This window comes from Lygodium microphyllum, chromosome 6 (genome assembly GCF_053477565.2).
Source record: "Lygodium microphyllum isolate KBCC chromosome 6, Lygodium_microphyllum_v1.1.10, whole genome shotgun sequence".
NCBI classification, from domain to species: Eukaryota; Viridiplantae; Streptophyta; class Polypodiopsida; order Schizaeales; family Lygodiaceae; genus Lygodium; species Lygodium microphyllum.
Window position 1 is genome coordinate 155,455,690 of NC_141140.1, and position 17,472 is coordinate 155,473,161.

Consider the following 17,472-nt stretch of genomic DNA (forward strand, 5'->3'; position numbering starts at 1 on the left):
TTCTTCATCCATGGCTTTCTCCCATTTTTCTTTTCCCATGGCTTCCTCAAAAGAAGTGGGTTCTGGTTCCTGTATCACTTTAACCATATATGCATAGTGAATGGCTGTAAATCCATCATATTTCAGCCTATCCACAGGATACCTAGCTCTCGTAGACCTGCGCAAAGAAGGTTCACTCCCAGGTGCTCTCAAAACATCCCTGGTCTTCCTTACTCCAGGTGTAACAATAGAAGGAATACCCAACTTATCATCAATGCTCTGTTCTGAGCCACTGGATTCACCATCCACATAAGAGTGACATGCATTCACATCAAACATGGGCTGATCAACCTTCTCTTTTCCTTTTCATGATACCTGCATACCACTATCTGCATTGCTTTGAGAAGATTCTCCTGATCTCAATCTGCATGTCCATGGCGAAGAATGTGAACCACTGCTAGAGGATGCTCCAGGTCCACTAATATTTTGTGACTGCTGCTGTGAATTCTGTGCAGCATTACCATTTTGTGCATCTACATCATCAATCACATTTACTGGTTTATACCAGCTACTCATCTCATCAAAAACAACATCTCTGCTCAACTGTAAACTTACGATAGAAGGGTTATAGCATCTATACCCTTTTTGCTGCAAAGAGTAACCAATAAAGATGCACTTCTCAGCTTTTGGATCCAACTTGGATCTCAACTCATCTGGCACATGTACATAGGCAATGCAACCAAAAATTTTCAAATGAGAAATATATGGTTTCCTACCAGTATACCTCTCCTCTGGAGTCATTCCATGTATTGCTGCAGTGGGAGTCCTGTTCATTATGTAGACTGCTGTAGCAACTACTTCAGCCCAATAAAAATCTGGCAAGTCTTTTTCATTGAGCATGGCACGAGATACCTCTCCAATATGCCTATTTTTCCTTTTTGCAATTCCATTTTGTTGTGGGATATGACTGCATGAATTATGCTGCTTTATGCCATGCTCCTGCAGGAACCTTGCAAACTCATTTGAGAGGTACTCTCCCCCTCCATCTGACCTTAGGCATTTTATCTGCAGGCCTGTTTCTTTTTCAACCATAGCTTTAAGAGTTTTGAAATGCCCAAAAACTTCACTTTTCTTTTTCATAAAATACACCCAAACTTTTCTGCTATAGTCATCAATAAAAGTGACAAAATAATGACAGCCTCCAAGAGATGCAGCTTTAGTAGTCCACATATCAGAGTGGATTAATTCTAATGGCTTCTCACTCTCTTGAACATGTCTAGGAAATGGTTTCCTTGCCTGTTTTCCAAACTGACAGGCTTCACATACCTTATGCATTTCTGCAACCTTGAATTTGGGCAATCCTGCAACAATATTTTGGGCCTGCATTGATTTAAGTCGCTGTACATTAACATGACCAATGCGTTTATGCCAGATATCAATATCTGCAACTACGCCGGTCCCATGTGCAAACATTGCTGCACTCAATTCAGACATGTCTGCATCCAATGTAAACATTCTGCCCTTCTTCTTTCCTTTTGCTATCAAGCGACCTTTATTTTTCATATCCTCAATAAAGCATCCATGAGGATTAAATCTGACCTGCAAGCCCTGCTCAACCATTTGACCAACAGAAACTAGATTCTTGGTGATATTCGGGACATGAAATACATCGGACAGGTATTTCTTTTTCCCATCCTGCATAGACAAAGGAATTTTTCCAATCTGCACAATAGGATGTGCAGTATCATCACCAGTCTCCACAAATCCTGGTTTTTCCATTTTCCTTGTATCCTCCATCCATTCTGCATGACCTGTCATTTGGTTTGATGCACTTGAGTCAACATACCATACATCATTGCTTTCTTCTGCACTTGTCACAGAATTGTTCATGTGCTGCACCATAAACAAATGCTCATTTCTGTCATCACCCTGTCTACTAGAAGATGCATAATTCCCTTGTTGCAGTTTTCCATTCATGATGTCATTCTGCTTTTTATAGCAGTCTTTAGCCATATGACCCATTTTACCACAGTAGTAGCATTCAACATTACTGTTTGCATTTTGGCCTCTTTGCCATCCACCACGATCTCTTTGGCTCCCCCTGCCTCTAGAGTTACCACGTCCTCCTCCATAGGACTAGTTTTCTTGAGTTTGCTGCATATTCTGATTTCTACCACGGCCTCCATATCGGCCTCCTCTACCTCTGCCTCTACCTCTTCCAGCATTTGAGTAGAAGACAGCTTCTTTTGAAGTTCCTCCTAAAGAAGATGCACCACCATTTCTCTACTCCTCAGAAATTAGAAGAGCAATCAACTCCTCAAAATCAGGAAATCTTTCACGGACGGAAATGGATGTTCGGAACTGTGCATAATCCTTTCCTAGACCATTCAAGGTCACTGAGACTAAATCATCATCTTCCACTGGCGACCCAATGGAAGCAAGTGCATCTGCAATCTTCTTCACCTTCATGTGGTAGTCATTGATGCTCATACTTTCTCTTTGCACATTGTGCAACTCTTGCTTGAGCTGCATTTTCCTGGCTTGCATATTTGTGCTATACATTTTTGACAAAGTATGACATGCCTCCTTTGGCGTACTTGCATCTTGAATATGCACAATCATAGAGTCTGAAATGCTGATAGACAGCCAGTACATAACTTTCCTGGCTCTCTCATGCCATGCTTTAAATGCCTGCATTTGCTGTTGATTGGGAACATCAGGAAGAACTGGTTCTTCTTCATTTCCTGCAACAAATTTCCAATATCCTTTTCCCATAAGAAAATTCGTCATTCTAAACTTCCATGCTTGGAAGTTGTTCTTGTCAAGCTTTTCAGTGACAATCTGTGAGAGAGAATCAGACACCATTACAGAACACTACAAAAAATTCTGTCACTGCAAAGAACACAGCTTCAGCCTCACAAAGGCAAATCTGCAAAACTGACGAAAGTGGTATTTGACCACACAGTCACTTCTTAGTGATGATTTTGCATCAACAGGCAACAAGGATGATTCTGTAACTCCCAATGTCTCTGCGCACAAGCATACGATGCAATTTCTACAGTAACTTTTCACCGACCTGTAGAACAGTGGCTGCACAACATAAAACTGGGCCTTTTTCTGAGTGCGTGCAGAAAACTTCCGCCTCCAAAACAGGCCCCGAAATGGCCTCTAATAAAAAAAACAAGGTCGCCAAGGGCTAAAGCCCTCTCCCCAGCATATACTGCCCTCTTGCTTCACCACGAAGGGCGTCTCAACCTGAGTCAATGCACTCCTGGACTTTCCGGCTGTGCTACCTGCAGAGATCTGCTCCCAAAACAGAAAATGAAAGCAACACTGCTCCTCTTACCAGAACACCGCGAGCTTGGCTTGCTTTCTTGAGCTCCTTACCACGAACAAGGCTCTGATACCATGTCAAGATTGTGGGAGAGAAGGAAGGAGTCTCACTTGTAGCTTTCTTGCTTGCACAATGGGGGAATACACACAAAGGTGGAGGCTGAAAACAGTTTTCCTCTTCTTAGTTGTGTAAGCCAAAAGAACTCTAGTACAAAGAAATAGAAGAACCCTATATATGGGTCTCAAACCAAACTCAACTAACTAAGGTGGCATACTAACTGAGCCACGAACTAGAGTAGATAAGGACAGCTATCATGTAGCTATTATTCATGGGTGGTGTACCAACTGCGTCTGCAACTGACAAGTCGGTGACATAAATACACAACGGTCACCCTGGCGTATCATGAGTGGAGCTCGATATCTCAACAATGGATGACTATTTAGTTGTAGCTACCAAACCACCTACTCAGCCAATCCACATGGCCAACCACCTCTGAACTCAACCACACAGGAACTTGGTCTCTACCAAAAATAAGCCCTTGACCATGCTTACTTAGCCTCTTGACCTAAGGCATCTCAATGAGGACCTCTTGACCACAAGGCTCTTGACCTTTGTCCATACACAACTAGCTTGGGCCCACCAACCCAACTGGGAAAACAATGGCCCACATTACAAAGTAGTCAAAGATAGACCCTACACTGTGCCACTTGACCCTCAACCCACCACTAGTACTCAACTCATGCGGCACACCATGATCATTCGAATGGGCTATTCAATCACGACATCACATTATGCACTCATTTGTATGGCCTTCACTAGGCCTAAGGTACTTGAACTTTGGCCCAACTCACTTGGCCTCTTGGCCTATACATAACATTTTGGCCAACCAAGGTCTTACTTGCTTCATGGCCCCCATGGTTGACCACTTAGAGTGTCACAATCTCTTGGGGCATTGTCCCATCTTTGTGGGTCAGCCAAGATATGTCATCACACTATAATATCATTACATGTTCAATGAAAGAAAAATAAGAAAAAGACATCCACATAAATATTTGAGACATATGCCTATGGGATGATTATGAACTCGTTGACAGATTTTCAAGATTTAGAAATGGCCTCCAAAATAGTATGAATATCCCCATTGTGAAGTACTATTAACTAAATGACACCTTTGGGTGGATTAAAGAACATGTAAGGTGCTTGAGTGGTACATGGCATCCAAGCCTTAAAATATTTTTGAAAAAGTGTTTTATGAAAATTGTTATTTTTCTCTAGAAAAAGACAATTTGTGTATGCAACTATCTAGATATTTTTATTAAAAGGAATTTATCAATTGAACAATTTAGTCATAGTTTTATCATGTTTATGATCTGAATAGGTTTTGATGATCATAAGTTTCATATCTATTGTTGTCACTACGATCAACAAAGTAATGCATCTACCTTATAGGTGAATTCTATATTTTATTTTGCAAGAACTCATGAATAATTAGTTATTTTGGTTGCTAGATAGGTGTTGCAAGGAATTCACCCTTTACAATGGTGGGGAAGAAATTACCTTCAAGGTCCAAAAAGTGGAGATGTGAAAAATGATTAACAAAGATGATTTACATTGCCACCCTCTTGCCTTTTATACTCCAATTTAAAATAGACTAATTTCCTAACTAAGGTAGCATGAAAATTGCTTTATCACAGAAGATAATCAAAAGACAAAGTGGTGGCCTACTCCAAATTGTGAATATGGTGTGGAGTATGTGGTAGGACATGACTTATATGATGTCACATGCAAATGTGCTTACAAGTTTTGTTGGAATTTTTGAGGAGTCCCATGAACCTATTGAATGCACCACAGTAGCACATTAGATAATAAAGAACTCTTGATAATAATTCTAGTTTAATATTGTGAACAAACCAACAAATTGGTCTAGATATCTCTACATCTAGATGAGTTGACATTACAATAGACATGAAGATTGAAGTCTTTAGTTGTGCCAATGGGTTGAGGCTACATAAATATATGTTATCATCTAAGAAAATGATGATTCTTGTAGAGAAATATGAGCTTGAAGGTTTGCTTCATGAATTGACAACAAGGAACTTCAAGAAAATTGATGAACAATAGAACAATCTTTAAGGCAAAATGATAGCAAAGGAGCATGGCACACCAAAACAATCTGGAGGGCAGAATAAAAGAAAATGATCCTAATTTGTTACCTCTAGATCCACCTTCTTGGGACTTGATGAAAATAGTGTGTGCAAGGATTGGAGAATCTGCTAGATGGATCAATAGATAATGCAAAGTTTGAGAAAGACTAGAAGCACAACTGTGTGGATCTCTGGAAAGGGTAAAACCAACCTTGTCTTGACCTTAGTCCTTATTCTAGGACTTGAATAAAATCTTTGTCTGCCTAGCATAGATCTGCTCATGTGTTACCCCTTTTTTTGCCTTGAATCCTTGCATCAAGGCCCCTTCAAAATGATACTGAACTTGTTTGAATACTCCAAAAATAATGAGTTGAGGGGCTCAATGCTTGGCCAATTAATAATCAATGGATCTGTTGAAGAGCATAATGATATTTTCTTGATGCTTCATGATGCCATTTGAGAGATTTCAACCTACATTTTGAGCTTTGAATGTGATGGTAGTCTAATATCCATCCTAGTCCATTTGATTTCAAAAGGGTGAGGAATAGAAAGCTTCTAAGGTGGAGAAAGCTCTTGTGGTTTCTATTCTAGTTGTTGTGCAAGATCTCATGAAATAGGAGTGATTTTCTCCATGGAATCTTACACTAGAAGCTTGAGAAAGAAGAGGAAAGAGCTATTCATAAAAAAGTAACATGAATTTTAATTTTCTCATATTTTAACCTTGCTTTTGACCCTATACCTCCAAAATTTGCATAGAATTTGATGAGAAGGTGCTATTTTAGCCATTCACCACCATGTTTATACCTTCTTGCTTCAAATATCTCTAAACTTGTCTTCTTCCAACTATAGGAATCATGTAGTTGCATAGATGTACCATCAATTGTTTGTAGTACATGTATCTAAACTTTCTTGTATTTTTTGTAAGTGAAAATGAGATAGGATGAGAGAGATAAAGGAAAATTGGATCAAAATTTGAGCTCTAATACCTCTTGTAATGAAGGGATCTTAGATGAGAGAGAAAGAGAGGAGAGAGAGTACTACAAAAGATAGATGGGGAGTGCAAACAAGAGGGAAAAACTAAAGAAGGGGAGAGAAATACTAGAAATGGAGAGAGATAGATATGGAAAGTAGAAAGAGATGGATGGTAGATATGACATGATAAGAGAGAACCTTAGGAAGTTGAAAGGACAAGTTTTATTATTCAAATGTTGCATGTACAAGTGTCCTTCACACCTTTTGTACCTAGGTCAATGTGACACTAAGTATTATGTCCCATGTCCCTAATTCACCTCCTTCTAGTCATGTGATTGAATACATTATGAAAAGTGCTTGCCCTTGGGCCACTACCATTGAGAAGCATCTTTATTACTATACTAGAAATGTATTTTCATTTTTTGTATGTGATGATAGCATTTCTTTCATGAAGATAATCATAGATACATGATTAGCTCCACATATCTAATAGTTAGAGAAGAATAAAAATCATTGTGTGCTAGGATTTAATCTGCACTCATGCTTCCATGACAATATCCTCTTCTCAAGGAGGTCACTCATAAATATATATGTGTATCACTTGGGTTCAATATAGGAGATTTTCCAAGTATCATTTTTACACAGTTTCAAAACATACAAAAGGGTACCATATAAAGGGGTTACTCATAGATTAAATAGAAAATAGTATTTTTTATTCATGGAAAATTTAGTGATAAGGGTATTGATAAATAGGCCTTGAAGCACATGATATAAAGGGTATAAATATAGTGAATCATATGAGATCTTCTCCATGGTAACAACCAACCCATGTTTTCTCCCATATTGCCTCTTTAAATTAGGCAAGCCTTTGCTAATATAAATCTTCATGAAAAATTCACTACATGGATTAGATAAGAAGGACAAGGCGAGATGGACTTGCCTTGATGAAAAATGCATTGAACAAATTAGAGTAGGAAGGCTAAATCTAAATGGAGCCAACTTGATGAAAATAGAGTAGAAGTCAATTAGTGTATCATTTCCTTCTTTTTGGTTGCATTTAAATAACCCAAAAAAATAAGAAAGAACAACATTCAATATTTCTTAGACTTTGGATTATGAATATATCCAATGCATTTCTTGCTTGCAAGATTGAAGCACTTCAAGTCTCATGTTGCTAATATAGCATAAGATAGAAGGATTGTGAGCATCTCTATATACTTTGTAGATCATTACTACACCTCTTTGAGTTCAAAAGTGGTGGAAATATGACTATGCTTCATGTCTACTTATAGTTGAGTACAATTGCTTGTTGTTGTTTTTATCTTGAAGCATTCCCAAGGTGCTTGAGAAAATTCAAGAACATTGCCTTGATGTGTTGGATTGAACTCTTTGCATAACATTTCTTGGAAAGTCATTTTTGTTGCTTTTGCTTATGCAAATCATCCACAAAACATCTGGGCATCAAGGTCAATTAGTGGGTTGAGTAGTGCAATAGTGACCGAGAAGAATTGAATATTTGGAAATCCTTATAAATCATGATACATTGACTATATATTTTATGCTTCATGCTGCTTGTAACATAATTGTTTGCATTGCTAGAGTCCACAAGGTTCACACAATTGATCTGGAGCTCGAATATTGATTCTGTCACATTTTTGGAAGTGTCTATGCCATCATCTTAACTAAGAGCAGCCATCACCTCAACTAGATTCTCCCTAGTCAAAAATGCATATTTATATGCTTTTCAAAGTGGGAACACATCCATGATCATGATACATTGACTATATATTTTATGCTTCATGCTACTTGTAACATAATTGTTTGCATTGCTAGAGTCCACAAGGTTCACACAATTGATCTGGAGCTCGAATATTGATTCTATCACATTTTTGGAAGTGTCTATGCCATCATCTTAACTAAGAGCAGCCATCACCTCAACTAGATGCTCCCTAGTCAAAAATGCATATTTATATGCTTTTCAAAGTGGGAACACATCCATGATCACTGTGAGATAGGAACGACATTCTAAGTGTCTATAACAAAAGCATTATTAGAAAATTGAGCCAAAAAATGAGTATCTAGAGCATCATGTTAACTTGAATTACTATCACTTAGAATGCACTGTTTGTGGCTTGAAAATCTTTCCAAACTAGACTTTGCTACTACATATAGCATCAAAACTATTAGATAACATATCCTATCTACAAGCTCAATGAGAACCATTTAGGATAAAACAAACTAGTCTAGACACTTGAATTGGATCACTTTGACTAATTTTGAGCATCATCTTAATTGGTCCATCACCTTGACTAAGATTGATTACCTCTACTAGATAACCTTCACTACAACATTTGGATTAACCAATCATTGCAATTTGATTCCTCACTTTGATTGATCATTAACTAAAGTCACTTGAATCACCTTGATCAAGGTGATCATCAAATTGATTGATTCTATAAAACCAATCAATGTTGTCTTAACTTGATTGACCCATCACAGATGATGATCTTGATTGGAAATTGTCAGAGATTGGACTAGATGCAAGATTTTTTTTCAAGAATTATGATTACAAGATAATTCCACATAGGGGCACATACAATGATAGCTTAATAAGATACGAAAAATTGCACGACCTGAGACCATAGGTATAGACAACAAGAGTCGATAGGATATGAAGGACCCCACAACCCAAGACCATAGGTATGGATACAAGATATCATAATTACAAGGTCTCCCTTTATAGGGATGAACAAGATACAAGACAATACTAGACAAGATCTCGTACTATGAGATTACAAGGTGACAAGACAACAGGAGTATAATGGAAGACAAGACCAACTAGATACCATGATTAGACAAGAACTAGAACTGGAACTCAAAGCTACTTACTTGGAGGCCTTGAATCCTTGAGCTCCCAAGATTGTCATTGGCAAGATTAAGAATATCTATAGCAAGCCCCTCCTTCTATAGGTATTGGAGGGTAGCTAAAGATCTTCTAGAATGTTTCATGATGATATCATTGATGATGTATGAGATGACATGGCATACCTTCTAAAAGGTTCTATGATGACATGGCAAGGGTGGGTTTGCATGGTTGGCTCGAGGATGTCTTGTTAAGGGTATATTTGCATGGGCGGTGGATTCATATGGCATGAACAAGAACTAATCCATACACTTGATCATAGTATGTTTGTGATATCACGCCCTCCTCTAGTGATGAGTTCCATGAGGAATGACTTGGTGGTTTGGTCCAAGTTTGATTAGATTCATCTTGTGAAATTCTTTAACTTTGAAAGGTGCTATTTGGAGATATTTTGCAAGTTCCCAAGTGCAATCATTGATGTCATATCCTTTGGAGTGAACAAGGTATTCCAATAGACCTCAAGAGATCCTCAAGTCTAAACCTCAAATTCTTCATGAACTTCAATCTAGATAGGTGGTAGGGGATTAGATCTCTTCCCCCTTACTAGTGAGATATGATATGGCTCGAGCAAGGAAACATGTAAGTCTGGGTGGGTCTTCATGGTGTTGCGGAGTTGGAGTTGATAAGCAAGTGGGTTGATCTAGGCTACGATATTGAAGGGCCCAAATCTTTGGTGGTCTAGCTTGGTGAAGGGACTTGTTGTTTGAAGGTTATGTGTGAGTCATCATACTTTATCACCAATTTTGTACGCTAGATATTGGAGATGATGCTAGTCTACATAGTGCTTGTACTGATTTTAAGCCTTTTGGATTTGTTTCTTGAGTTCTTAGTGTATATCTACTAGGTGTTGAGATTTATCTACTTGGTGGCAAGATTGTTTACTTAATTGGAGAGATGTACATCCATCCTTGGATGATAGCCATAGTTTGCAAAGAAATGAGTTTGTTTGGTAGATGCATGGATACTATTATTATAAGCCAACTCTACAAAGGGCAAGAGCTCAAACTAGTCATTCTAATGGTAGTTAATGATGCAAGGAAGATATTATTCCAAGACTTGATTTACCCATTCTATTTGACCATCAGTCTCTAGATGATTGGTTGTGGATAACTTAACTTCAACTCGAAGGAGGTTGCAAATGTCTTCCAAAAACTAGGTATGAATTGGGGACCCCAATCACTGATGATGTCATCATCTGGGGGTCCATGTAATCTGAAAATGTATCTAAGGAAGAGTCTAACGATAGTAGCTGCACCTATGATGATCTTGGTGGTAGGAATGAAATGTCCCATTTTTGTGAACTTGTCTACTACAACAAGAATAGAGTTATATTTGTATAATTTGGGAAGATCCTATTATGAAATCCATGGACAGAGAAGACCAAGGTCATGCTCGAATGGGCAAGGGTTCCAGGAGGCCGTGTGGTTTGTGACAAGGTACCTTGGCACTATTGTAGGTATCACATGATTTTATATATTCCTTAACTTTTTTTCACATCTGGGACCACCAAGAATCTCTTGAAATAAACTCTAAGGTCTTATTAACTCCAAAGTGTCATGCTGTTGGGATGTCATGGCATTGTTGGAGTACCTAGAGTCTCAACTTTCTATGAGGGATGTAAAGTAGATCCTTATAGTATAACAATCCATTAGTTTCCTGAAACTCACAAAATTCATTTCATTTTCCCTCTTGATTTTTTCTCTTGACATGAATGGCCAAATCATCACATGGTAGGGCTTCATGGATTAATTGGATCAAGGTAGGGTCCTCATCTTGGTTATAACTAGAGATGGTTGCTAGTAGTTGGAGGTTCTCTAGCTTGAGTAGTATTTCTTGTTATTGATCAAAAGCTTCTTCTCCCTTCTTAGGTGCCAAGTAGGATCTTATTGATAAAGCATTTGATTGGCATTGTTGGTGTCCTAGGTGATATTGATTCTTGATTATTATCTCTTTGAGTCCTCTATAACTCACACACGTTCGAAGTCACCCATCTTTCTTCTTCACAAACATAATTTTGAATCTAGCAAGAGACTTTGAGTGCCTAATGAACCCCTTGTCTAATTTCTCATCAATGTTCTTGCCTAATGAACCCCTTGGCTAAGCTCTCATCAATGTTCTTGCCTAGTTGAGCTATTTCATTAGGGGATAGCCTGTAGATAGGTCCAAAAAGGTGGTTGAGCCCCTGCATGGAGTTCTATAGCACAATCATATGGTTTGTGTTCAGGCAAGAGATCTACATTCTTTTTTTCAAAGACATCTTGGAATTCTTGATACTGGCTTGGTAGCTCGACTGACATCTTAGAAGAACAACAAAAATTAGCTCAAAAAACAAGTCAATTCAGCCCTCAATAGCACTCAATGTCGAAACTTTGGGCACCCTCTTATTGATTCAAGAGGTTCAACCACTACATTGGTGACTACCTCTCATATAGTCTCGTAAACTTGAATTCACATTTGATTGTAGTGAGTACACAATACAAATATCCATGCAAAAAGGATACTCTCACACATCGCATTATCCAAAGTGCGTCCCCTTGGCTTCCACATCCTCTAGGGACTTCATCATGCAAGAAGAGAGAATGGATAAGGCATGAGAGAGTATATGAGAAGAGAAGGAGGTTTCACTATTTGTCCCTCACCACACACTCTCACTCTCTTTCCTTCAATCTCAACCTCTCTCCTCACTCTCTCTCCCATAATACAAAAGTAAGAAAATAAGAGCCAAAAGTTAACACACACAAGAATAGCTTGTTCCATTATTTCTCATCCTTTTATACAAGTTTTTAGGATTAGGACTTCCGCATCCCCCTTTTGCATTCCAACACTCTTTTGGTCAAGTGATGGATCACTCCTGCTTGCATGCATATTGATTAACATGTACTTAACTCAAGTGCTACTCATCTGTCAATACAAACTATAAGGGAGGGAGCCTAGCTCTCTTTGCTTATTTTAAAATAATGATAAAATTGAGTTAAAAAAATGTGGTCCTTCCAAGATCCTTCTGATTTTTTTCCTTTATTGTTAATATTTTATCCCCTCCTAGTCGAGTGCTACTCCAATGGCACTCATGTCGTAGGAACACAGTGTAGATGGCAAGAATGGTTGGGTCAGATGTCAAAGGAAAGGGGTTATTTGATAATGCTACAGAAAGGTGGGGTTGGTGGTGTTTTGCTGGTGGTGATGAAGAAGGGAATGATTGCCACCAGAGCTAAAAGAGGCAGAAGATGCTAGCCAATGATCTTGATGGTTTTAGATATGCCTAGTATACCTATCATGTAGCCATGCTCTCCTTGCGGGCTGTGTCTACATGTCTTATGCAATGTAAGATATGCACACTCTAGAGCTAGATTCAGTTTCAATTATACTAGAAATGTTGTCCCACACTTGAGAACCTAGTTGTGTAGGGTTGGGTGTAGTGCTACACCAAGGGTGACATGTCTATTGAGCAAGCTTGAGTTTTCCTACCCTTGATGTGACGTGAGGTTGTAATGTGGTCATGAATCTAGAAAGAAGGGGTCGATGAAAAATGTGAATCTTCTATCCACCATATCATGTAAAAGCTCAATGGAGTAAAGGGAAAGAAGAACTAACCTAAGATGTAGAGGTACCATCACATCCAGGTCTATACTTGCATTTACACTAAAGAATAGTGGCAGTAGCCTCTCCACATATGGTTTGGCTGGTTGTTGGAGAAATGTGATGAGGATGCAAAGGTTGATGCATGTGGTTATGAAGGAAGGAATGAGGTAGTTTGTAGATTTTCTCACAAAATGAATGAAGGATGGAATGAGCTCCACTTGCTCAAATAGGTAGAGTCTTTTCATCTTAGTAGCTTTGACATTTGGAATCTTCAGAAAGTTGTATCTACCATATTCTCCTTGTATTCCTTGCCATGTTCATCACAAGGATAGGGGCAATGGAGAGTGTGTCTATCTTTTCACTAATAGTGGAGTAAATGAAGGCTTGCTATGCTACCTTGCCATTTTTTAGGATGGGGTATCTCCATTCTGGCTACCTTGGCCAGGCTTTCCTTGGTTTCATGGTGAGGTATTTACTTTTGGAACCTATGGCTTTACAATATCTCTTGAAGGCCTAAGCATCTAGCAACCATGCTATGCCCACTTCTTTGCATCAAGCAACCATACCCACTTCTCTACCATGCTTATTGCCATTCAAATGAGTGAAAGATGAGAAGGATCGAATCTTACATGGGAGAGCAAGAGCAAGAGAGAGAGAAAGAGAATCACAATGTGGGAACTCCATTAGTCACAATGTGTGATCAGCCTCCCTTTATTCATTTGTCACTAAAAGAATAAAGAATAAAGTGACGGTGATGGTGCCCGCCACCTATAGTGTGCAGCCAGTGCGGGTACTATCAATGTAGTAATACACGTGCCGCTAGGCGGAGGCACCTTTACCCCCAACAACCTCCCACCTAAAGGTGAATTTTCCCCAATGAGGATGAAAGAAAGAATAAGACAGTACAACATGTACACATATACAACAGGATGAGAAAATACGTCATCTCATCCCATGCCCATCAATCTCTTGAGGAAGGTAAAGTGCTTCGTAGAGAGGCTTTTGGTGTGCAGATCTGTAGGATTCTGGTCAGTCGAGATCTTGACAAGGTCAACAGACTTGTCCTCAACAACCCCACATATAAAGTGATACCTCATCTCAATGTGTTTTGTCTTCCTATGGAAGATTGGATTCTTGGCTAACTAATAGCACTCATAGAATTAGAATGCACTGTAGGGATAGAATCAATACCAAGGTCATGAAGAAAATAGCCTAACCATATAGCCTCCTTGCAAGCCTAAGTAGCTGCAATATACTTGGCCTTAGTGGTGGAAATATCCGTACACTTATGCACCCTGGACATCCAAGAGACATCACCTCTAGCAAAGGTGAACACATAGCTAGAAGTGGACTTCCTACTATCTGCATGTCCTATATAATCAAAGTCAGTGTACCACCCCATGACTATTGTATCTTGGCTGCCATAGCATATGCATATATCTATAGTACCCTTCCAATATCTCATGATACCCTTCATGGCATCCCAATGCTTCTTGCCACGTGTAGCCATATAGCATGCCACAACACCAATTGCAAAGACAATATCTGGATGAGTAGCTGTCATGGCATACATAAGCCTACTGCAGATGGATACAGAATCCTAGCCATCTCAGCTCTCTACCCATCTATCTACGAACAATCGGCCTGTGATACTTTCACATAAAAAGGCAATGGTGGACAGCCAATAGGCTTCACGTCTTGCATGTGGAAGCGCTCAATGACTTTATGAATGTACTCCCTCTGTGACAAGTAGAGGAGTCCCTAATGCTTGTCGCGTCTAATGTGCATATCAAGTATCTGAGAGGCATGTCCTAGATCCTTCATCTCAAAGCTCTTCATGAGTTGAGACTTCAGAGCATCTAGCTCATCATGAGCTTTCCCTACTAATAGCATGTCATCCACATAGAGTACCAAAATAAGCAAAGATCCATCACTAGCTTTCTTCGTGTACAAGCATGGATCCATAGCACTACGACTGTAGCCCTGTGACTGCATAAAAGCATCAAACTTATGGTACCATTACCTAGGTGTGTGCTTCAAGCCATAAAGACTTTTCTTCAACCTGCACAGTAGGTGCTCCATGCCAGGCTTTGCAAAGCCCTTAGGCTGCTCCATGTAAATCTCATCATGCAAGTCCCCATGTAAGAAAGCCATCTTGACATCCATCTGGTAGAAGTCCAAGTCAAGCTATGCAACCAAAGCCAAGACTAAGCGTAGGGTGGTCATCACAGGAGAAAAGACCTCATCAAAGTCAACACCATGCTCCTACTTGAAACCCTTTGCTTCTAGCCTTGTATGTCGGCTTGGAGTGTCCAGGGGTACTTTTCAGCTTGTACACCCACTTGCATGGTAGAGTCTTATTGCCAACAGGTAAGGAAACCAAATCCGAAGTCGTATTCTTATGCAAGGAGTCTATCTCAAACTGCATAGCCCTCTCCTAGGGGTGACTATCACCCCTGCACAAAGCCTCACCATAGGTGAGAGGCTTTAATGCATCTGTAACCAAGACATAGTGCATGGAGGGCTCAAATCTATCAGGTGGGCATCTATCTCTAGTAGAACGCCACATTATAGGCTCTGCTACCTACCCAATATTCTATCAAACACCCTGGCTATGAACATCTGCTACTACTGCAGGTTGTCCAGTTGGCTATACAAGAGCTCGTGGCTCCTCATGAAATATAACCCTGCAAATCCCCATGATCCTCTTAGGCTACCTATGTATCTTGTCTTCGCGGAAGACTACATCATGGCTGCAGATGAATTTCTGTGCCTGCAAATCCCATACACGATAACCCATTTCTCCTACATCTCCATAACTAAGGAATATGCATTTAACACGATCTAGCTTGTTACAATTGTCCTTGGGCACATGTAGAATGCCTCACATCTAAAGATATGTAAATGCACATAAGAGGGAGGCGATCTACAGAGCGATCTATTAATGATATGCACGAAAGTCTCATAACTGCCTCAGCCCAAAAGTGTTGGGGTAGGATTTCACAGCTAAGCATAATGTGAACCCTCTCCTGGATGGTCCTATTCATCCACTCAGCCCTACCATGCTCGAGAGGGGTGTAGAAGATAGTCAATTGACACTTAATACCCCTCTCATCACATAATAGTTCAAAAGCATGTGAGACATACTCACCCCCATTATCTATCCTTAGGCATTTTAGCCTTTGTCTAGACTAGTTTTCTGCCAAAGAAACACATCTTTGAAAAACTAACAATATATTAGACTTCTGCTTTATGGGATAAGCCCATACTTTATGTGAAAAATCATCTATGAAATTAACAAAATACTTCGCACCACCCAAAGACTGACAAGGCATGGGGCCATAAACATTAGAATGTACCAAAGCCAAGGGCTCACTCATCCGTGACATACTAGACTTCTTATGCATAGACCTACTCTGCCTGCCATAAAGATAATGATCACAAGAATCAAAATGAGAATAGTCAAACCAAAAAGCATTTTCATTCCTTCAATAGACATATACCCCAAATAAGCATACCAAAGAGATACATGAGGTAAAGACCCTAGTGACAAAACATGATCAACTATAGATCCAGAAACAACTAAGGGGGGTAGAGGCTGCTAGCCTTGGCACCTTTCGCAAGCAGAAGCCTACCACGAGTAATCTTCCATGAAGAGTATCCAAAAGATACATGATATCATGTATCATCAATCCATCCAATGGACATGAGACTACATGTCAATGCAGGTACATGATGTACATCATGCATAACAAAACTGCTGCTAGAAGGAAACTACAGCCTAACATCACCAATGCTGATAATCTCGACCTATCATCACCCAAGCGCACAGAAGCTGAAAAAAAATAGTATGAATGGAACCACCCCAGCAAGGTGTCACATGAAAGGACCCACCTAAGTCCAAGAGCCAACATTGTGCATACATAGAGTGTATCTCTACCATCTGCAAAGCACTAGATGAAGCTGCTCTAAGGATATAATCCCATCGCTATCCTTGGGCTGCACAACATTGATCACTTCAATTTTAACACTTGACTTAGCAGGTACTATGTTGCAATCAAAATACTTTTTGTACACATTCTCTTTCCCCTTGTCTTTCCACCTTTCATTGCGCAATTCATGACACTATGGCCTTATGTGGCCTTTCTTCCCATAATGATGACAAATCAGATTGGCATTTCTCCCACAAGACTTACTGCGCAACTTAGATCGAGGTTTCTACGAATTCCGTCCACGGCCATTACCATGGTCATTCTTTGCATTTCCATCATGTCAACCTCTAACTGTCAAAGCATGAGACACATGAGAGGCATCCAAATTCTTGCAGTTTATCTCTTCCTGCAAAAGAGATCTCTCAACATCAGATAGCTTGAGAGTAGTGGTAGAAGTACATAAGGCTATGCAGAATACATCCCAAGACTCATTAAGAGTTCCAAGCAAGAACAACGGAGTGACATCCTCTTTGAAATCAATGCCTTGCGAAACCGAGTTCTTAAGAATAGCATGAAACTGGCTTAGATGAGCTGGCATGGTCACATTCT